Source organism: Bombina bombina, chromosome 6 (assembly GCF_027579735.1).
Source record: "Bombina bombina isolate aBomBom1 chromosome 6, aBomBom1.pri, whole genome shotgun sequence".
In the NCBI taxonomy this organism is placed as follows: Eukaryota; Metazoa; Chordata; class Amphibia; order Anura; family Bombinatoridae; genus Bombina; species Bombina bombina.
Genome location: NC_069504.1, coordinates 295,688,117 through 295,713,369, shown reverse-complemented (window position 1 = coordinate 295,713,369; position 25,253 = coordinate 295,688,117).

Below are 25,253 nucleotides of genomic sequence, written 5' to 3'. Positions count from 1 at the left end.
GGAGTGAGTGGGAGTGTGTGTAGTGTGATTAGTGTGAGGATAGCAGGGATAGGTAGGGATGAGGGGAGGAGGGGAGGAGTGGCAGGGAGAGGAGGATAGGATAGGACAGGAGAAACAGTGGGCCCTCCGACAAGGAATAAATGGAGTGGGGAGAGGGAGAGCCAGAAGAGATGATGGGAGGAGAGATGACAGAGAGCCCCAGATGCCAGGCACATCCAGGAAAGGGACAGAGGGTGCACATGGGGACAGAAGGCGGGAGGAGGAAGAGGATATGGAGGAACCCACACTGCCAGGGACATCACAGGGAGGAAGCCAAGTGGCCATGGAGGATGAGATGTCCCAACTTCTCATTTGATGAAAATGTTGCCCTAGTCCAGGCCATCATGGACAACTACAGTAACCTTTTCGGGCAGGAGAAGAGCAAAGGCAGTGCCAAAAAATAAGGATTGCATGGATGGCGGTAGAGGATGCCGTCAACAGCGTGACCCTGCAGAGGAGGACTGTAGAGGGTCTGAAAAAGAGGTGAAATGATTGTAAGAGGCAGGTCAAAGAGAAGATGTGGCAGGAAGCTGTCAACAAGCGGTGGGGCAGCACTGGAAATGTAGTGGCAGGAGACAATGGCAGGAGATGATATGCAGGTCCGTGAGTATCGCAACAGTCTGTGGACTTCCAGGGGCTCGTGATTCAGGGGTTGCAACCACAGCTCGTCATGCTGGTGAGTAACATCCCACACACCTGTATTATATGTAATTGCAATACAACACCATTTAATATCACACATTCATGTACATGATAAGGAGCCTGGTATTTGGAGTACTAACAAAAACATCTACAATTATACTTGACATTACTGCTACATAACACAATGCAATTCATGATCTGAGATGGAATAGTGCAATACTAACATGTCTCAGAGTAACACAGGCCACAAGCCACATGTAGAGTTTTCATTAAATGGACACTATAGCCATCCCAATACATTTAGCTCAATAATGCAGGTTCTGTGCCTAGATCAAGCTAAAGTAAATTGTGTGACCATAGTGTCATTTAAAGAACACATTATTTCATCATTGACATGTACACATAACTATTGTATGAAACACATCCCTGTATACTGCTCATATTCAAATCCCTCAGAGACCAACTCACAATGTGCACATGCATGTTATAGAGTTTGACATGTGAATAAGTATAGGACCTAGCATGTATCAATGTACATTGTATGCCCACATGGACATATAACTGACTGTACTAGTCCCTCTCATCTTTTAACTCCTCCACAGAACCTCCTGTTACAAGGATACAAACAGCCATGCCACCACCACAACCACCACCACCACCAGTCTTCAGGCAACCACACAAACAGTGTGCTCCCAGGCATGAGCATGGTTGGATGGCTTCAGTTGAGGACCCGGGAGTGATGCCACTGACATTGCCATATGACCCCCTGGCAACATTCCTGGCCAGAGGAATATCCTCCCTTTGGTTTTGAGGGGGAGCCAAGACAGGCACAAAGGGTCCATATATTTACACCCCGACAACACAATCACAGTCTCATGTCAGTCATGGATATTACCCACAGACTATGCCACAGGATGTGCCTATTGTAGAGGCTAAGTGGTCACACACTGGTTATTAGTGGGAATACCAATCATCTATGAGAGCTCCACCATCTTATTCACTGCGACGAGCTCCACCATCCTCTTCCCTAGAACAAACTCCACCATCATCTTCCCTGGGACAATCTCCAACATCTGCAGATGGAAATGCAGCAGAAACTACAGCTGCCCCTCAAGCAGCAGAAGCTACAGCTGCATCTGCCCTTTAAGCAGCAGAAGCTACAGCTGCACCTGCCCCTCAAGCAGCAGAAGCTACAGCTGCACCTGCCCCTCAAGCACCAAAAGATACAGCTACACCTCTATCTCAAGGACAAGAAGAACATACACCAGCATTAGCTCTTCTCCCACATCATGGCCATAAAACAAGTGCCATCCCTATTGGTCAACAGTCTGTGGATGCATTGTATTCTCCCCTGGGTGAGGAATACATTACACTCCAGAGGAGGCTCATCAGAAGCACTGAGAGGTTACAAAGAGGCCAAGAGAGGTTCTTCATAGAACAAGAGAGGTTACACAGATGTAGCATAGAGCTGCAGAGGGACATCACAGCATCCTTAAGTGTAAGTGTTCAAAACCATTCACAGATTATGCAAATTCTGTCTGATATGCAGATGAACAATAGATGGAGAGAACAAAATCAACTTTTGGGTGTATTGGTTGAGCACTTTACACACCAGCAGGACACTGCCTCCAGCATATCATCTTTTGCCAGCAAAACAGCAGAAACACCAGAATCTGCTAGAACAAGAAGAACAAGGCAATCCACTACAGGCACCTCAGCTCCCTCATCCAAAAAGCCAAAGAAAAAATAAATATTGTTATAGTTCACCATAAACATTGTCCTTTGTTATTTACCATGTAATTGTCATACACATCTGTGTGAGGTGTTTTTTTTTTACACTAATATTGTTAAAACATGATAATATGATCTGTGTTGAAATGGCAACAAAAAACCTGGTAAGATTATCATGTTTATGACATATTCATGTACTATAACTGACATCACATAGTTGTGTATGAAGGGTACATATAGTAATATGCACTTATAAGATGTAAATCAATGTTTCTCATGTCCAATATAAATTGACACATGGGTATATATATAATAATTATGTATTTACAGAAGGTGTGAACATAAGGTAGAAACATCTATTTCCATTCTTCTCCAGAATGATATTCCACAAATCATTGTGACCTAAACATGAATGAATGAACTTTGTTGGGGTTACAGTGTAAAGCTCCACCCGTCAAATCGAGACACCTATATCTGGTTTTGAGTAGGCCAAAGCTCCTTTCTATGTACCCTGCTTTATCTGTCATGTAACATATGTATTCTGATTACTACAGGTTCATCATGTGCTTGAAGGGACATACCAGGGATTTAATTTAAAAGATATATTTTTCTAGAAAATTAAATTGGTGCATTGTAAGCTATATACTTTGATGACAGGATTAGTCTAGACAAAATACTATTTTCATGATTCCGATAGAACATGCCATTTTAAGAAAATGTCCCTTTAAATTAAAACATAACTTAAAGGGACATGAAACCCACATTTCTTCTTTCATGAGTTAGAAAGAACATGCAATTTTAATTAACTTTCTAATTTACTTCTATTATCTAATTTGCTCCATTCTCGTGATATCATTTGCTGAAAAGCATATCTAGATATGCTCAGTAGCTGCTGATTGGTGGCTGCACATAGATGCCTCATGTAATTGGCTCATCTACATGCATTGCTATTTCTTCAACATAGGATATCTAAAGAATGAAGCAAATTAAAAAATAGAAGTAAATTGGAATGTTGTTTAAAATTGTATTCTCTATCTGAAACATTACATAATTATTTTGGGTTTAGTGTCTTTTAAAGATAAAAACATAGACAGAATGAAGGTAGTGCATACTCATCGAGCATCCAACCTCCAGAGAGTGTTCCAGATTAAAAAAGCGGGAATAAGGAGGTCTGACGCAGGATGTAGGAATCACGGGCACTCCCTGGAAAGCCTGCATACACATGTGTGAATTTCAGAGTGGTATCACAGACCATCTGGCAATTCAAGGAGTAAAATCTTTTCCTGTTGATATAGAGGATTGGCTTCTCATGTGGGTTCATGATACGCACATGTGTGCAATCAATTGCCCCCATGACATTGGGAATACCCCCAGTCGATAGAAGCCTTGTTTAAGACTGTTCCATTCCTGGGGGGGGGGGGGTACTGGGGAAATTAATGTATCTCTGTGTCTGGTTATCTAGAGCAGTGAAATCCTCCCCTGGTAGCCTGGAGAAGGTGGATTGCGCTAGGCCAGACACAAAGCCCTCTGTTGACTGGAATGAGCCGGATGCCAGGAAGTGCACAACACACAACAGCTTCTGCATACCAGTCAGAGCTTGGTTCCTATTCGCTTGAGGGTCAATATCATCTTTCAAGACCTCAAATAGGTCAATGAGGCTTGCAGAAGTCAAGGGATACTTTTCCCTGACCTCCTCCTCTGTCATTCCGATCAGGGTCTGCTGATGCCTATGTCTTATAGGCCCTGCCAGCCTATGACCAGCTGCAGTAAAAACAGCAGCAGGGGCAGCACCAGGAACAGGGACAGCAGCAGGGGGAGCAGGGACAACAGCAGCAGGAGGAGGGACGGCCACAGCACCATGACCAGGGACATCAGCAGCAAGTATATCAGCTGTAGCAACTATATCAGCAGCAGGAAGTGCATTCCCAGCAGCAGCAGGTATATCCTCCACAGCAGCACCAGGTATATCCTCCACAGCAAGTAGTGCAGCAGCAGGGGCTTGTAGGCCTTCCAGCACCCCTTGTGCCACACAATGCTGTCGGTCTAGATATTGCAGGTAAAGCAGGGGAAACATGGTGGCTAATGAGGATGTGCATTGTCAGGTGTTTTAAGGCTGCAGGTGAGAGGTTGTGTTGTTTGTGATTGGTTTGACACACTTGCAGAGGGAGGATACTGTTTGTAATATTAAAGTGCTTAGAAGAAGTTTAAAGGGACAGTCAAATATCTGGTAGGAGGAGCTTGGAAGCGGGCACGAACAATACTCTCTGTGTAATACGATGGCTATGCAACGCTGAGCTTTCAAATACAGTCCCTGAGCCCTATGATCCGCTGAGAGCACCAGACGAACAAGCATCCAATTTTGCAATCTCCCTAGGCAAGAGGGAACTCTCTTACTCACTCTCTGGGATAACCCGATGTACCTTTAATCTTGCGGGTAGCACAACATACGAAGGGGGAGAAGAATTGCAGCTACTCGCTATTCTTTCCACGTGAAAAACGTTGTGATTATAAAAGAATTATGGAGACAGAATCCCTGTTATTTACTCCCTCAGAATGGGGCTGGATATCCATATATATAGCCAGTTTGTCCTTTGGCCAGGGCACTGTAACGGACTAAGCTAAGTATTACTCATATGCTGAAGATTTGAGGTTTCTCTGGTTTAAATGAGGAATATGAATATAAAGAATTCCCTGTGGAAATCATAAGAAAATGGTACAGAATTTATTTGGGTGAAGAATGGGGGTTAGTTAAACAGTAACGGGACATAAATATTTAAGCAATATGCTATAGAATTAAGGCACTCCTTGTATCAATCTTCAGTGCGTATTCTACTTTAACATCTTCCATATTGTGCCAATAAATGCTTATTGTAACTTTCTCTTCTTGGAGTTTCTACCTCTGCTATTTGTCTACTGAAGACTGTGTAATATTTTTTAAAACTGGCTGAAGACTAGTGGCTCAGCAGCTGGGACATATAAGAAGTTAAATAGCTGAGACTATCTACCTAGTGCCGGATACACGCTAGTGATAACTAGCAGAGAAAAAATACACGTTTGCTTTCTGCAAGTGGTTGGATCAATGAAGATTAGTGGTTCTCGGTCTGGGGCTCATAGAATCAAGGCACTCTTTGCATTAATTTCAAGTGTGCATTCTACTTTAACACCTTTTATATTGTGCCAAATAACTGATCATTGGAACTCTCTCCTCCTGGAGTCTATACCCCTGCTGTATATCTATTTAAGACGTGTAGTATTTTTGAAAACTGGCTGAAGACTAGTGGCTCGGCAGCTGGGACATAGTTAAATAGCTGAGGCCATTTACTTACTGCCAGATACATGCTAGTAATGACTAGCAGAAAAAAATGCACATGCTTACACTTTGCAATTGATTGGCTCTATTATGTGAATATTAGATAGACTGTCTAGGAACTTGGTATATCTGTTACACGTTGACATTTGATTAATGAGATCTATCTGATGGCACTGGCTGAAGACTAGTGGTTCTCGGTCTGGGACTCATAAAAAAAAAAAAAAACACAATTAGCTGAGACCATCTACATAGTGTCAGATATATGCATCAATGATAATCAGAAGAGGGACAAAAACTTCTCTGTTTGGAAATTGAAGGGCTGGTTAAATATCTGAAACTTTAGGACTTAAGTACATTGATTGCTCTTAGTATCTATTATTCCTCCATCTATTTCAATTAACTATTTGATATTTGTTGTTGAAGAGAATGTATCTAATTATAATTTATGTTAGGTAGATCTTGAAAGCATTTTTATCTTACATAAAAAGCTGCTTGGTCTATTATCATAAATCCTCTGCCAAGGAGATTGAACAGTTAAGTCCTATCTTTTGATAGCAGATAAATCAGTCTTTTTTTCTTATGGAATTATAATGGAAGACAGTATCTGCAAACAATTATGTAACCATCTACCTAAGTTTAGGTGTGAATAGCTACACTGTTAGCCAAGATAAGTAGGCTAATATAAGTTTTTTGAGAAAGGCTCATCTTATGATTGTGGATAATCTCTTTTAATTGTGCTCTTTACAACTATTAAAAACTAAAAATAGAAAGCTCTTATACCTTTCTTGTTCACAAATATTACTCTGTATTGTAATTTAAAGGGATCATACTAGACACCATATTGTATTAACTCACAAAAGGAGCATTTAAACACCAGATATTTTTCTTTTTTTTTTTCTCTTCCTTTTCTCTCAATATTTTAAATTTGCACTTATAACACTGAAGTTATCACATATGGACAAATTTGTCACCTCTGTTAAAAATAAATCTCCTGCAGTGGCCACAAAAAGTAAACAAGAAAGGAAGACAAGTAATGGCTTCTCTAAATCTGTTAGAAACAGCTTAGAAGAGATTACTCTCATACAGAATATAACTGACCCAGAAAATGTTGTAAAACAGCTAACTGATATATTGATGCCCTAATTTATACAAATCAGGCAAGGATTAGATCAGCTATCTGCAGAAGTAAAAACCTTTCAAAGTCGTATAGTAGAACAGAGAGTGTCGGATATAGAGGACAGGGCAAATACACACAATATAGATATTGTGGAACTTAAAAAACAATACGCAGTGTTAAAAATTAAAATGGAAGATCTTGAAAATCGATCTAGGAGAAACAATTTGAGATTAATTGGTTTTCCAGAAGGCTATATGAATGAAGATTTAATGAAATTTGCTACCTATTCTTTACCTAAATTATTAGACCTTCCTACTGAATCAAATACTATTACCATCGAAAGAATACATAGAATTGGAATAATTAGACAGAATTCACAGGGTAATTATCCTTTAAGGCCAGTGATAATGCGCTGTCTAGATTATCAGGATAAGGTCAAAATTTTGAGGGCATACAAAAGTTTATCAAATACCCCTCTAATTGAGGGGAATTTTTTTTCATATTCCAAGATTTTTCTATAAATACGTCAAATAGAAGAAAATTATTGATCCCGACATTTATTCAGCTTATTAAGGAAGAAATCAATGCAACTATTATCTATCCGGCCAAATTAAGGATAACAATAAAAGATGAAACTCAAATGTTTGAAAACCTAGCTTTAGCCCAAGAGTATTTGCTTGATAAACAGATAAAGTATTGAGTTGATAAATAAGCTGGAAAATAATTCTTTAAAGTGAATAATGTTGTTGATATGGGAATATTATGGTTTTAAAGGGACTGTTCACCCAAAAACGTTCTCCCCTTTAAATTATTCCCAATAATCCTTTTTACCTGCTAGAGTGTATTAAATTGGTTGCAAGTAGCTCCTTTACTCCTATTTCAGCATTTGAAATAGCTGTGGTTTCCCAACCTATACTGAAAGTTTTGATACTGGAGTATAGGCTATTGACAAGCCTAAGTAAACACAGTCAGCAGAAGAAGTTACAATCTCAGTGGGAAGCAGGATAGTTAAGTAATAAAATTATAATTTTCCATTGTTCTCTCTATGTATTTAGCTTTGGTGTTCCAGACAATTATAAGATAAGGAAGCAAGTCTGTGTACACAAAGTGATAACATAATGAGATCTGATATTACATTAAGTTCAACCCCTTGTAATAGGCTGTGGTTTCAAAGCACAAAACCATCTACTTCATATACACAAATAAACCTGAAAATGCAATTTCTCAAATATTTTATACTCTGCAGGTGGTATAACAGGTCATTTAAAATACATTAATGGAAAAACAATTTTACAGTGTACTGTCCCTTTAATTTTTCTCTCTCCTTTTTTCCCCTTTTTTTTTCATGTCCCGTTCTCTCTATATTGATAATGATGTTAAATCTTTCCTCATAAAATAAATGAGTCTAAAAATAATTTCATGGAATATAGGAGGAATAACATCCCCTATTAAGAGGAAAACAATGTTAAAATATATTAAACATTTACACGCTGACATTGTGTTTATAAAGGAGACTCATCTTTCAAAAATAGAATCTGAAAAATTAAAGACTGGTTGGGTTGGTAACATATTTTTTACTCCTTGTAGCAATTCTATTTAAAAAATCCTTAAATTTTACAGTACTATCTAAGGAGATAAAGATGAAAGATATATAATTTTGCAGAAGAAAATATATAATAACATTTTTATGCTATGTAATATATATGGTCCTAATAATAGAGATGCAGCTTTTTGGGATAAAATAAAAAATAGACTGATCACTAATTTGAATACCAACATTATACAAGGAGGAGATTTTAATATTGCTCCTCTGGCTAACTTGGATAGACTGGGGAAATCAGCAGACTATAGGGTAAATAGCAGAGAAACCAAATTGTATAAACATTTGCTTAAACAAATAAATGTTAATGACATTTGGAGACTGAGAAATCCAAATAATAGAGAATACACATGCCTATCTAAAGCTCATAAAACACACTCACGAATAGATTATTTCCTGAATTACTCAACATTGATAGACAGGGTTAAAAATACAGAAATAAAAGAAATTATTCTATCAGATCACTCTCCAATTACTTTGGAATTGATATTAAATAAACAAATGTCTAATTCAGGGTTGCGATTTCTCTGCTAGTTAATAAATAATAATACATTTATGTAATTTTTAAAAAATAAATGGGAAGACTTTTTTCTCTTTAATAAAGATTATTATGGAAACATTTTAATATTTTGGGAGACTTTCAAATGTGTAATCAGAGGAGATATAATTGCTTATATGATAGCTCAAAAAAAAGATAAGGCATAGATCAAAACAACTGTCCCACCAACTAGCTAATGCTTATAATAATTCTTTGTCTAGAAATACATAGAGTTGGAATAAATACATTAAATCTAAAACAGAGAGGGACATTTTTTTGCTGACACAAATACAACTAGTAGATAGAAAATTGAAAAGTTTATTAGATATGGAAATAAATCTGGGAAATACTTGGCTAATTTAATGCAAAATAAAAATAAAATAATTATATCGCCATAATCAAGAAAGAGGGGAAATATGTTACCACTAAAGATGATATTCTATGAGAATTCTTAACTTATTATAAAAAAAAATATGCTGAACCTAAAATAGATGAAATGCAAAAAAAATTATTTTGGGATAATAGTAACTGTCCCGCAAATAAATGAGGAACAGTTAAAATCAATGGAAACTCCTATAACAGTTAAAGAAATCGAAGCTGTCATTAAAATATCTGCCCTCAATAAAGCGGCTGTCCCTGATTGTCTGCCTTATGAACTTTTTAAAAGATTCAATTGTATCTACTTTAGCAAATCTTTATAATCATTATTTAATAAAGGAAATGGAACCTTCTAAAAACTTTTTACAGTCATATACATCTTTAATATTGAAACCTGATAAAAATCCGGAAGAATTGGGATCATATAGGCCTATTGCCCCTACTTAATGCAGACTATAAGATTCTGACTTCTTTAAGAATATAGTCCACAAGGACCAATCAGGTTTTATAAAAGGTAGATCATCTATATATAATCTACGTAAAGTCTTTACAATTCTATCATACCTGAATGCTAAGGAACAGACAGACAAATAGATCAATCATATTAATCCTATGTTGCTATCTCTAGATGCGGAAAAAGCTTTTGACTCTATAACTTATGATCTATTTACAACTTTACATAAGTTTGGTTTCATGGAAAAAATCTTAAGTTAATACAATCTCTATATAATATGTCAAGATCCTTCTTAATAGTGAATTCCTTTACTTCATAACCATTCACATTATTTCGAGGTAGGAGGCAAGGATGTCTGCTTTCACCTTTACTTTTTGATTTAGCAATTGAGTCCCTAGCGATAGCAATTAGAAATAATATAGACGGTATTAAAATAATAGATGAGGAAGTGTTAGTTTCTCATTCTGCTGATGATCTTCTTTTATTCGTTAACCAAGCGGATAAAAACATTCCGTTGATACTCAAACTGTTACAAAATCATGGTTCCTTCTCTGGATATAAAGTAAACAAATCTAAATCTGAATTACTATGGCTCTCTAATAAACATACAGTAATTTTAAGTATCTAGGCATTAAAATATCTTTCTCTCCAAAATTTTGGTATGAGTTAAATTTTAGAGGGAAACTATCCCAAGTATGTGCTACACTAGCATGGTGGTCTAAATTATCCTTACCTTTAATGGGTAAAGTAAATATATTTAAAATGATTATATTCCCAAAATATTCTACATTATGCAAACTGTTCCTTTCCCTATGCATACATCTGATATACAAATGATTAATAGACAATTGGTTAAATTTTTTATGGCAGGGTAAAAGACCAATGTTCAGCTTGTAAAAATTGCAAATGCCTATAGAAAAAGGAGGGTTAAATTTACCAAATCTTGTACTTTATAGCAAAATAGCGCTAGCAAAGTTCGTATTTGACTGGTTTACTTCAAGCAATTATTATGTGGATATAGAACTCGAACAAAAAATAGTCTATCCTTTCACATTGTCAGCGTTAGCTCATATCCAGGTAAAAGATTTACCGTTAATATGTAAAAAGATGCCCGTTTTCAGAGAATCTATTAAGGCCTGGCAAGATCTCTGCTTAATTAGTGGATCCAAATTTTCAGTCTCTGAATCTTTCCCCATACAAGGAAACCCCTATTTCATTGCAGGTTTTACAACAAATCCTTTTAAGGATTGGGCAGAAATGGGACTCAGAAATGTATATCAGTTAATAAATAGACAAAATAACTCATAAAATATTTTATGATATCAAACAAGAATTTAATATTCCTAATAACCACCTATTTGCCTATTATAAAGTAAGACATTATTTGTTAAGCTTGATACATCAATATGGGTATAATTGGAGCTCTAAATTTATGGAAAAGATTTTCACCCAGTTTAGAAACGGGATTTATTCTTTCTCCTCAACTTACAAAACCATAATATTTATAATCAGCGGAAAAAATAATACAGAGGACATATTCTAAATGGTCTGACATACTAGGTATGGATCTAGTAGATAATGTAATAACTAAACTCAGGAGAATTAAAAAAGCATCATTAGCAACATATTATCAATAATCTCAAATTAAATTAATTCAGATGGCCTATCTAACCCCAGATAGAATGATCAAAATCACTAAAATAAGAGAAGGCTCTTGTCTAAAATGTGGGAATAGAAAGGCAAATACTTTACATTGTTTCTGGTACTGTAATAAAATTAGGGGATTCTGGCATAAAGTCTCTAATTGGTTAAGTAACATTCCATATGAAGATTATACTTAAAATTCAAGATGTAATATTTTTCTTAGAGGGATTTGAATACAAAGTAAATACAAAGTTTCTCAATCTATCTATCCTATTGGGTGGAAAAATGATACTAAAACTCTGGAAATCTCAAAAGGCCCTCTCGATAGAGAACCTAGAATTAGATCTACGTAATATACTTTTAGCACCAATTTTGCTTTGTTCTCTTGGTTTTCTTAGATTAAAGCTAAACCTAGGAGGTTCATATGCAAATTTCTAAGCCTTTGAAGGCCGCCTCTTCTCTCAGGGCATCTTGACAGTTTTTCACCACTAGAGGGTGTTAGTTCATGTGTTTCATATAGATAACACTGTGCTCAGGCACGTGGAGCTCCAGTGAACCAGCTCTGATTGGCTAAAATGGATGTCTGTCAAAAGAACTGAAATAAGGGGGCAGTTTGCAGAGGCTTAGATACAAGGTAATCACAGAGATAAAAAGTGTATTTATATAACTGTGTTGGCTATTCAAAACTAGGGAATGGGTAATAACGGGATTATCTATCTTTTAAAACAATTCTGGTGTAGACTGTCCCTTTAATTCTAGAACAAACAGATACATTGTTTCTAACAGAAGGTCGCTTGAAAGCATTTATACAGAAATGGGAAAATGTCATAATGGCCCAAGAGAATTTTCAGAAACAAATTTTATCCCCCTTTGCAAGCACTGTATTATTGACAGAATTTAGGCTAAGAGGACAATGGACCTTTTTATAGAGAAGAACGGGATACAGAGTTAAACACATTTTTTAATTTTTTCTTTCTTTTTTTCCTCTTTCTTTTCTCTTTTTCTTCTTTATCTTATTATTTTGTAGATATATATTATATATCCAAAATGACTTATCTGAAACTGTCAGGGATAGAATGAATAAGGGAAATATCTATAAATAACTCCATACTAGGAATATTATTATTTATATTAAGTAATGATTAAGTTACTGATTGAAGTTGATAGTAGGAGACAGATAATGAAAAAAGAATGTGTTGGTATTTTCTGATGTGTAAGAATTCATTAAATAATCTGAAAACATTTATGTACTTGTAAAACCTTATATTTTCCTTCTGTCCCAATAAAAAGATTAAAAAAAAACCTAAATAAAATAAAATAAAAACATTTCTGCCTTATCCAGTGCGGCTTTCTAACTTAAAGGGACAGTCAACACCAAAAAAACTTTCATGTTTCAATTAGGGCATGTAATTTTAAACAACTTTCCAATTTACTTTTATTACCAATTTTTCTATGTTCTCTTGGTATTCTTAGTTAAAAGCTAAACCTTGGAAGGCTCATATGATAATTTCTAAGCCCTTGAAGGCCGCCTCTTATCACATGCTTTTTTATTTGCTTTACAAAGCAGGGGAGAGCTAGTTCATGTGAGCCATATAGATAACATTGTGATCATGCCCGTGGCTTGTGGCAGACACTGCACTAATTGGCTAAAATGAAAGTCCATAGACAATAAATAAAATGTCATGTTATCAGGGGGCTGTCAGAAGATTCTTACATACAAGTTAATCACAGAGGGAAAAAAAATATATTAATATAACTGTGATGGTTATGCAAAACTGGGGAATGGGTAATAAAGGGATTATCTATCTTTTTAAACAACAAAAATTCTGGTATTGACTGTCCCTTTAACTGTTTGAGATTCGCGGCTGATATGTATGTGATTGCACATGCATTAAGTGTTTGTTAGGCCTTTCAGGGAGTTACAGTGCTTTTTAACGTTGCACAAGGGTTGCTGCGCCTGCCTATGTTTTGCGAGATTAAAATGGAGAAGATTTTTTCAACTTTGCACGCATATGTATGTATGTGGTACTTGTAAAGTGCGGCAATTCACCCGTAAGGGTCTGAAGGCGCTGCTCATTTTATCGACCTCGGAAGGATGAAAGTTTGAGTGGACCTCGCCGGGGATCAAACCTGCAAACCTTAGGTTTCTACAGAGCTCAGCCACAGTGCCTTAGCATGCTGAGCTATCTGTCCTTGCACTGAATATTAGTTACGGAATAGTGACACCAATTCTATGTTAGTATATGGGAGTAAAAAATGTGGGCGACGGGTAAAATAGACACGCATAACTTGCATGCTACGCCGTATTTGTGATACCAAAACTGCTTAAAAAACGCTGCATATGTAATCTTTCCCTATGTTGTTAACACAAATATTTTTTTTAATTTTTTTTTAACAGAATCATTAGCGGATCTACTCAACAGAGGGCCTTGGTGCAAGATGTTTTGTGGCCCCTCAAAGGTAACTCAATAAAAAAGCAAAAGTAATAAAATACATTCTGCTCAATATAATGATTATTATGATAGATAGATGGACCTGCAATTTACACTAATAAAAGGCTTCCCTGCATTAGGATTGAACACAATCTGTATACGCCTATTTTTAGTCTGGCTTTTATGTGATCCCTCCAGCTCTTGGGCTCTGCACCTGCTGCACCAATGGTAGTTCCACCCCTGAACAGAATGTGAATTGTTATACTAGAGAATAGCACATAGATTGTGCAAACAGATGTAGCTAAGTATAAATGGTTAACACAGGGGCAAAGGAGAGTTAACTTGTCCATAGTTACCCACAGATCCCAATATTTTGTACTCATAAAAACAAATGCTCCAGAACACTTATGTGCATACGTGCCTAACTATTTATATGTAAATCTATATGTGTAACTGGGAAAGCAGCCACAAAGGAGGATGAGGCAAGAGGAGCAACAGGAGGTACTGCTGAAAGTCAAGTAGGGTTATTAACACAGCATTCCTTTTGTCTTCAGCTGCTCCATTCATCCTTAAGCTTCTGGCAATCAAAGGGTTGATTCACTGCTCCATATCTATTTCTGGCAATCAAGGGTTTAAATCACTGCAGCAAGTGTTTTAAAATGTGAAGTGAATGTTTTTAAAGGCTTCAATGATAGATATATTATTGTGTTGAAAAATATTTTATATTACAATTTATCCATCACATATAAATGTAGTGCATAATGAGGTAATGAATGGATAGATACATAAACAAATAAATAAATACAGTTTATTTGGTTAAGTACAGAGAAACGTGTGTTTGTTCAAGCGCACCCCTCCTTATACATATGGACTATACAAAGTGCACAGACAATGATGTACATCTATTTTAAAACATAGAGAAATGACATTCGGTCATTCTGTCAAAAACAAAAGATTTCATAAATTTAAATAATAGCTACGTCTATATTATTACAGTATTTTGTAGCGGATTTCATGCAAGACCGTGACATTTGTGTGCAATTTTTTGGTTTTATAAAGCCTTATTTGCCTTATATTCCTTTATATATACCCATGTGCAACACTCAACATACCCACGTTTATGACGTACCTATGCAGCTGACGGACGAATTTGGAATAAAAACATTCTCCTCTTTTTTATAGCTGGCTTATCCCAGTCTTCTCTTAAATAATCCAATCAATTCCTAGTACACAATAATAGCTAATTAGAATTAAAGGGACAGTCTAGTCAAAATTAAACTTTTATGATTTAGTCATTTTAAACAACTTTCCAATTCACTTTTATCATCAAATTTGCTTTGTTCTCTTGGTATTCTTTGTTGAAAGCTAATTTATAAAACCTTAAAGGCCGCCCCTTATTCCAATGCATTTGGCAGTTTTTTACAGCTAGAGGCTGTAAGTTTATGTGTGCCATACAGATAACATTGTGACCATGCCCGTGGATTTACAAGTGAGAGGGCACTGATTGACTAAATGCAAGTCTGTCAAAAGAACTAAAATAAGGAGGGCAGTCTGCCAAGGCCTAGATACAAGGTAATCACAGAGGTAAAAAATATATTAATATAACTGTGTTGGTTATGCAAAACAGGGGAATGGGTAATAAAGGGATTATCTATCTTTTTAAATAATAACAATTATGGAGTAGAATGCCCCTTTAATATGCATTTGTATATCTAGATATCGCCAGAAGTACAAGCAATAGGCAAGAGTATATTTGTATAAGCACACTTAGCTATAGATATTACAATATCTACTTTTCAGGTTGAGCCAGTTCCTTCTAGTTGGAAATTAAACAGGTTAAACAGTTGCCTAAGGCTTATTCACTTAAAGGGACAGTCAACACCAACATTGTTATTGTTTAAAAAGATAGATAACGCCTTTACTACCCATGCCCCAGCTTTGCACAACCAACATTGTTATATTAATATACTTTATAACATTCAAACCTCTAAATATCTTCCTGTTTCTAAGCCATTACAGACAGCCTCTAATCACATGCTTTTTTATTAGCTTTTCACAAGAAAAGACTGTTAATCCATGTGGGCCATATAGATAAAATTGTTCTCTCTTCACTGCATTAATTTGCTTAAATGCAAGTGAATAGACAATAAATAAATAGCCATTTGATCCGGGGGCTGTCAAAAAAGGCTTAGATACAAGGTAATCACAGAGGTTAAGAATATATTAATATAACTATGTTGGCTGAGCTAGACTGGGGAATTGGTAATGAAGAGATTATCTATTTTTTTAAACAATACAAATTTTGGAGTTGATTGTCCCTTTAAGTAATTAGTAGTCTTGTACTAATTTTCAAATGTCTCCATCTAAGGGCCGGATTACAAGTGGAGCGCTAATTAATGCTCCCACTTGAACGTTGACTGCGTTAGAAGTTCGTCTTTTTGCTCTCGTGGGGTTGTGCTCATATTATGAGTTGAAAGTAAAGTTTTTTCGCTTGCGCGCTAACCCAGTGAGCGCAAAAAATAGAACTTAGAATATTGCATGCGCTTTCACGTATTCCCCCATAGAATTCAATAGCGCTAACCCGACATGAAAATATGAATATATATATGATGATTTTTTGAATATACACCATCACTATGGCAACCATTTTTTAGCAAATTTTGAGTTGGGGGCGGGGCTTATTAAGGTATTTCATGTTTGTTTTTTCACTTGATTTGGTTGGTCTGAAGAAGGGGCATTGTTGCTTCGAAACGTCACTATAATAAATATCACAAATGACACAAGTCCAGTGAATGCGGATCTTTACTATATTGGATACAATTTATTTTTTCCTGACACTCTGGCAGTTGCTGTTTCTTTTGTGATGTTAGTGCAAATCTACTCGGACTGTTTGCTAAACTGTCATACAAAAAACAGCTAACTAGACAAGAAGTAAGCTTTGGGCGGAGCTTGGCGGCCATTTCCGGCTGTTAACTTACAATGAATATTTAAAAATGCTTTAATATATTGGAGCATTTTCTTATTACAGTTTGTTTGCATATAACTGTGTGTTTAACCCCCTGCAAATGTGAGCCAAAGACAAGAGACAAATGTTTGTAGCCACCAATCACCAGCTAGCTCCCAGTAGTGCATTGTTGGTGCAGAGGATATGTAAATATTATTTTAAACAAAGGATAGCACAAGAAAAAAGTAAATTTGATAATAGAACTGAATTTAAAAGAGTCCTAAACTTACATACTGTGAGGCCTATTTATCAAGCCGTCAATAGTGCTGCATTCGACGGCACCAATACGCTCGTCTGACATTGCCTAACATCGCTGCCGCGGACCTGAATACGCTTTACAAATTTAACAAAAAAGTTGTCAAAAAGCAGCACACCAAGTACGGGGCGATAAGCAGAGGACTGTTGTTAACTGACAGTCATCGTTCTCGCTGCTATTCGGCTTTTCACAGCTTTATTTGTACCCTGTCACTAAACACTGCCACTATACTAAACTGTTTAACCCCTAATCTGCCGCCCCCTACACTGCCGCCACCTACATTATGTTCTTAACCGCTAATCTGCCGCCCCCTATACCTCCGCCACCTACATTATGTTATTAACTCCTATCCCGCAGCTCACAGAGCCCACCGCAGCTAAATAAAGTTATTAAACCTTAAACCGCCAGCCCCCCACATCACCATAAACTAAATGAACCTAGTAACCCCTAAACCTAACAACCCGCTAACTTTATATGAAATATTACCTCATCCCTATCTTATAATAAATTTAAACTTACCTTTAAAATTACATTAAACTATATTATACTAATAATTAACCTACCCTAACTATTATACTAAAATTACATTAAACTATTTTAAACTATTCATTAATCTACCCTAACTGTTATACTAAAATTACATTAAACTATATTAAACTAATAATTAATCTAGCCTAACTATTAGACTAAATTACATTAAACTACAAATTAAATTAACTATATTATATATTTTAAAACGTAACCCTACTCAAATAATTTAAATCTACACTAAAAAATTACTAAGTTATAAAAAACTAACAACTAAGTTACAAAAAATAACAAACACTAAGCTACAAAAACTAATTACACCTAATCTAAGGGCCCTATGAAAATAAAAAAGCCCCCCCAAAATAAAAAACCCTAGCCAACAATAAACTACAAATAGCCCTTAAAAGGGCCTTTTGTTGGGCATTGCCCCAAAGAAATCAGCTCTTTTACCTGTAAAAAAATTACAAACAACCCCCAACAGTAAAACCACCCACACAACCAACTCCCCAAATAAAAAAGAAAACTAAGCTCCCCATTGAACTGAAAAGGGCATTTGTATGGGCATTGCCCTTTGGGCATTTAGCTCTATTGCAGCCCAAACCCTAATCTAAAAATAAAACCCGCCCAATACAACCTTACAAAATCCTGAAGATTTTCTTACAGTTTTGAAGATCCGACATCCATCCTCAACGAAGCCGGCAGAAGTCCTCAATGAAGAGGCCGAAGTCTTCATCCAAGCCTGCAGAAGTCTTCACCCAGACGGAATCTTCTATCTTCTTCCATCCGGTGCAGAGTGGCTCCATCTTCCAGACATCCGACGCAGAGCATCCTCTTCTTACGACGTCTTCTTCCAGAATGAAGGTTCCTTTAAATGACGTCATCCAAATGGAGTCCCTTAGATTCTGATTGGCTGATAGAATTCTATCAGACAATCGGAATTAAGGTTGAAAAAATCCTATTGGCTGTTGCAATCAGTCAATAGGATTGAGCTTTCATCCTATTGGCTGATCCAATCAGCCAATAGGATTGAGCTTGCATTCTATTGGCTGATTGGATCAGCCAATTGGATGAAAGCTCAATCCTATTGGCTGATTGCAACAGTTAGTTGGCTAGTTCTGGAATTTTGTAAGGTTGTATTGGGTGGGTTTTATTTTTAGATTAGGGTTTGGGCTGCAATAATTTATTTTTTATTTTGTGTAATTTAGTGTTTATTTTGTTTTGTAACTTAGTGTTTGTTATTTTTTGTAACTTAGTTGTTAGTTTTTTGTAACTTAGTAATTTTTTAGTGTAGATTTAAATAATTTGAGTAGGGTTAGGTTTTAAAATACATAATATAGTTAATTTGTAGTTTAATGTAATTTAGTCTAATAGTTAGGATAGATTAATTATTAGTTATAGTTTAATATAATTTTAGTCTAATAGTTAGGGTAGGTTAATTATTAGTTTAATATAGTTTAATGTAATTTTAGTATAATAGTTAGGGTAGGTTAATTAATAGTTTAATATAGTTTAATTTAATTTTAAAGGTAAGTTTAAATTTATTATAAGATAGGAATGAGGTAATATTTCATATAAAGTTAGTGGGCTGTTAGGTTTAGGGTTTAATAGGTTAATTTATTTTATGACTTTGTGGTGGGCTGGTGGTTTAGGGGTTAATAGGTTTAGTAAGTGGTAGTGATGTGGAAGGACAGGGGTTTAGGGGTTAATACATTTATTTAGTTGCGGTGGGCTCTGGGAGCGGCGGGATAGGGGTTAATAACTTTATGTAGGTGACGGCGGTGTTGGGATGGCAGAATAGGGGTTAATAAGTATAATGTAGGTGGCGGCAGTGTAGGGGGCAGCAGATTAGGGGTTAATAACTTTTATTTAGGTGTTAAATAAGTATTATGTAGGTGGCGGCGGTGTCGGGACGGTGGAATATGGGTTAATAAGTATAATGTAGGTGGCGGCGGTGTACGGGCGGCTGATTAGGGGTGTTTAGACTCGAGGTGCATGTTATGGTGTTCGGTGTAAACGTAACTTTTATTCTCCCATAGGACTCAATGGGATATCGGGCAGCAGCAAACATAACCTCCGGGGCGGCAGATTGAAAACCAGGTACGCTGGGCTGGAACAGTTGCAAGCGTACCTGCTAGGAATTGGTTAACTTGCAAAAGTAGTCAGATAGTGCCAAATTTGCATTCGGAACATCTGTAGTGACGTAAGCATCGATCTGTGTCAGACTGAGACCGGCGGATCGTATGTTACGTCACAAATTTCTACTTTTGCCGGTCTGTAGGCTTTGATAACTAAGGGGAATCAGACTCGCCACAATTATGCTGCGGAATTATAGCGTATTTGCGGTTGACGGCTTGATATATAGGCCTCTGTATCTGAATCGTGAAAGTTTAATTTTGATTTTCCTACATTGCATAAGCTCTGCATTAAAAAAAATGAGTTCTTAAAGGGACATCATTTTGCAGTAAATTAACAAAACAAGTGTAAAAATATTATGACCATATTAACACTAACAGTAAACAAATTTATTCTGTCTAAAACTATATAAATAGATACATTTGCAATGCTGTCAAAGGAGAGAATGTATCTGCTCCTTTGGTTTATGATGTTGCAACATTTAAAGGGACAGTCTAGGCCAAAATAAACTTTCATGATTAAGATAGAGCATGTCATTTTAAACAATTTTCCAATTTACTTTTATCACCAATTTTGCTTTGTTCTCTTGGTATTCTTAGTTGAAAGCTTAACCTAGGAGGTTCATATGCTAATTTCTTACACCTTGAAGGCCACCTCTTTTCAGAATGCATTTTAACCGTTTTTCACCCCAATCAGCGACAGCCAATAGGATTGAGCTTGCATTCTATTGGCTGATTGGATCAGCCAATCGGATGAAACCTCAATCCTATTGGCTGATTGCAATAGTTAGTTGGCTAGTTTTAGGATTTTGTAAGGTTGTATTGGGTGGGTTTTATTTTTAGATTAGGGTTTGGGCTGCAATAGAGCTAAATACCCTTTTAAGGGCAATGCCCATACAAATGCCCTTTTCCGGGCAAGGGGGAGCTTAGTTTTTTTTAGTTAGGCTTTTATTTGGGGTTTGGTTGTGTGGGTGGTGGGTTTTACTGTTGGGGGTTGTTTGTATTTTTTTTACAGTTAAAAGAGCTGATTTCTTTGGGGCAATGCCCCGCAAAAGCCCCTTTTAAGGGCTATTTGTAGTTTATTGTAGGCTGGGGGGGGGTTATTTTGGGGGGCTTTTTTATTTGCAGAGGGGCCTTATATTAGGTGTAATTAGTTTAAATCTTTGATAATTTATTTTTTATTTTGTGTAATTTAGTGTTTATTTTTTTTGTAACTTAGTGTTTGTTATTTTTTGTAACTTGGTAATTTTTTAGTGTAGATTTAAATTATTTGAGTAGGGTTAGGTTTTAAAATACATAATATAGTTAATTTGTAGTTTAATGTAATTTAGTCTAATAGTTAGGGTAGATTAATTATTAGTTATAGTTTAATGTAATTTTAGTCTAATAGTTAGGGTAGGTTAATTATTAGTTTAATATAGTTTAATGTAATTTTAGTATAATAGTTAGGGTAGGTTAATTAATAGTTTAATATAGTTTAATTTAATTTTAAAGGTAAGTTTAAATTTATTATTAGATAGGAATGAGGTAATATTTCATATAAAGTTAGTGGGTTGTTAGGTTTAGGGTTTAATAGGTTAATTTATTTTATGACTATGTGGTGGGCTGGTGGTTTAGGGGTTAATAGGTTTAGTAAGTGGTAGTGATGTGGAAGGCCAGGGGTTTAAGGGTTAATACATTTATTTAGTTGCGGTGGGCTCCGGGAGTGGCGGGATAGGGGTTAATAACTTTATGTAGGTGACGGCGGTGTTGGGATGGCAGAATAGGGGTTAATAAGTATAATGTAGGTGGCGGCAGTGTAGGGGGCGGCAGATTAGGGGTTAATAACTTTTATTTAGGTGTTAAATAAGTATAATGTAGGCGGCGGCGGTGTCGGGACAGTAGAATAGGGGTTAATAAGTATAATATAGGTGGCGGTGGTGTAGGAGCGGCTGATTAGGGTTGTTTAGACTCGGGGTACATGTTAGGGTGTTCGGTGTAAACGTAACTTTTATTCTCCCATAGGAATCAATGGGATATCGGGCAGCAGCAAACATAACCTCCAGGGCGGCAGATTGAAAACCAGGTACGCTGGGCCGGAACAGTGGCGAGCGTACCTGCTAGGAATTTGTTAACTTGCAAAAGTAGTCAGATAGTGCCAAATTTGCATTCGGAACATCTGTAGTGACGTAAGCATCGATCTGTGTCAGACTGAGACCGGCGGATCGTATGTTACGTCACAAATTTCGACTTTTGACGGTCTGTAGGCTTTGATAACTAAGGGGAATCAGACTCGCCACAATTATGCTGCGGAATTCTAGCGTATTTGCGGTTGACGGCTTGATAAATAGGCCTCTGTATCTGAATCGTGAAAGTTTAATTTTGATTTTCCTACATTGCATAAGCTCTGCATTAAAAAAATGAGTTCTTAAAGGGACATCATTTTGCAGTAAATTAACAAAACAAGTGTCAAAATATTATGACCATATTAACACTAACAGTAAACAAATTTATTCTGTCTAAAACTATATAAATAGATACATTTGCAATTCTGTCAAAGGAGAGAATGTATCTGCTCCTTTGGTTTATGATGTTGCAACATTTAAAGGGACAGTCTAGGCCAAAATAAACTTTCATGATTCAGATAGAGCATGTCATTTGAAACAATTTTCCAATTTACTTTTATCACCAACGGCTAGATTTAGAGTTTTGTCGGTAACGACCCGCGTATCTAACGCTGGCTTTCCCCCCCCCCCGCACCTTTTAAATACCGCTGGTATTTAGAGTTCACAGAAGGGCTGCGTTAGGCTCCAAAAAGGTAGCGTATAGCATAATTTACCGCCACTGCAACTCTCAATACCAGCGGTGTTTACAGACGCGGCCAGCTTCAAAAACGTGCTCGTGCACGATTCCCCCATAGAAAACAATGGGGCATTTTGAGCTGAAAAAAAAACTAACACCTGCAAAAAAGCAGCGTTCAGCTCCTAACGCAGCTCCATTGTTTCCTATGGGGAAACACTTCCTAAGTCTGCACCTAACACCCTAACATGAACCCCGAGTCTAAACACCCTTAACCTTACACTTATTAACCTCTAATCTGCCGCCCCCGCTATCGCTGACCCCTGCATATTTTTTTTAACCCCTAATCTGCCGCTCCGTACACCGCCGCAACCTACGTTATCCCTATGAACCCCTAATCTGCTGCCCCTAACATCGCCGACCCCTATATTATATTTATTAACCCCTAATCTGCCGCCCCCAACGTCGCCGCCAGCTACCTACAATTATTAACCCCTAATCTGCTGACCGGACCTCGCCGCTACTATAATAAAGTTATTAACCCCTAATCCGCCTCACTCCCGCCTCAATAACCCTATAATAAATAGTATTAACCCCTAATCTGCCCTCCCTAACATCACAGACACCTAACTTCAAGTATTAACCCCTAATATGCCGACCAGACCTCACCGCTACTCTAATAAATTTATTAACCCCTAAAGCTAAGTCTAACCCTAACCCTAACACCCCCTTAAATTAAATATAATTTAAATCTAACTAAATAAATTAACTCTTATTAAATAAATTATTCCTATTTAAAGCTAAATACTTACCTGTAAAATAAACCCTAATATAGCTACAATATAAATAATAATTATATTGTAGCTATCTTAGGATTTATTTTTATTTTACAGGCAAATTTCAATTTATTTTAACTAGGTACAATAGCTATTAAATAGTTATTAACTATTTAATAGCTACCTAGCTAAAATAAAGAGAACTTTACCTGTAAAATAAAATCTAACCTAAGTTACAATTACACCTAACACTACACTATACTTTAATAAATTATTCCTATTTAAAACTAAATACTTACCTGTAAAATAAACATTAAGATAGCTACAATATAATTAATAATTACATTGTAGCTATTTTAGGATTTATATTTATTTTACAGGTAACTTTGTATTTATTTTAGCTAGTTAGAATAGTTATTAAATAGTTATTAACTATTTAATAACTACCTAGCTAAAAGAAATACAAATTACCTGTAAAATAAATCCTAACCTAAGTTACAATTAAAGCTAACACTACACTATCATTAAATTAATTAAATAAATTAACTACAAATAACTACAATTAAATACAATTACATAAACTAACTAAAGTACAAAAAATAAAAAAGATAAGTTACAAAAAAAAAAAAAAAAAAAATTACAAACATTTAAAAAATATTACAACAATTTTAAGCTAATTACACCTAATCTAAGCCCCCTAATAAAATAACAAAGCCCTCCAAAATAAAAAAATGCCCTACCCTATTCTAAATTAAAACATTTCAAAGCTCTTTTACCTTACCAGCCCTTAAAAGGGCCTTTTGTGGGGCATACCCCAAAGAAAACTGCCCTTTTGCCTGTAAAAGAAAAATACAACCCCCCCAACATTAAAACCCACCACCCACATACCCCTAATCTAACCCAAACCCCCCTTAAAAAAACCTAACACTATCCCCCTGAAGATCATCCTACCTTGAGTTGTCTTCACTCAGCTGAGCCACCAACGGAACTGAAGAGGAGATCCGGAGCGGCAGAAGTGATCCTCCAAGGGGCGCTGAAGAAGTCTTCCATCCGATGAAGTGATCCTCCATATGGCGCTGAAGAAGTTTTCCATCCGGGCGATGTCATCTTCCAAGCGGGGTCTTCAATCTTCTTTCTTCAGGATCCATCTTGCAGACCTCCGACGCGGAACATCCTGCTGGCCCGACGGACTACCGATGAATGAAGGCTCCTTTAAGGGACGTCATCCAAGATGGCGTCCCTCGAATTCCGATTGGCTGATAGGATTCTATCAGCCAATTGGAATTAAGGTAGGAAAATTCTGATTGGCTGATGGAATCAGCCAATCAGATTCAAGTTCAATCCGATTGGCTGATCCAATCAGCCAATCAGATTGAGCTCGCATTCTATTGGCTGTTCCGATCAGCCTGTCACGCTTCCCTTGCTTGACTGCTCTCTCTCTGCCCCTTTAACTATTACTGGCTTATCACTTCCTTTTTAACACACCTCCGTTATAGACTTGCTATAAAACAGTCTTTCAGCAAACACTCATTGCTTCGTTATTCCTGAAGCAAGCAACTTATCTCTGGGAAACACCCACTAAGGATTCCTGCCTAACCGCCCATTCACACATCACAGGACACAGCCCCCGGACTAAGCGGTGACGTCACACGCCAACGAAAGCGCGCGCCTACCGAATCGCAGCTGAGATATTGAAGCTAGGAAGAGCACTGTCACTACACAGAGGCGACTAACTTGTAAGCGCACAAAGCGCACAAAGCACCAACTTCTTTACAACTTAATCGGTAAGTTAATTACCGCATCTTGTACAAAGCGACTGTTATAAAACCCTCTGTGCCAAACTGGTTTTACAAACTGCAATCTTGCTTTGGTTCTGACCAAAATGCCTTGTATA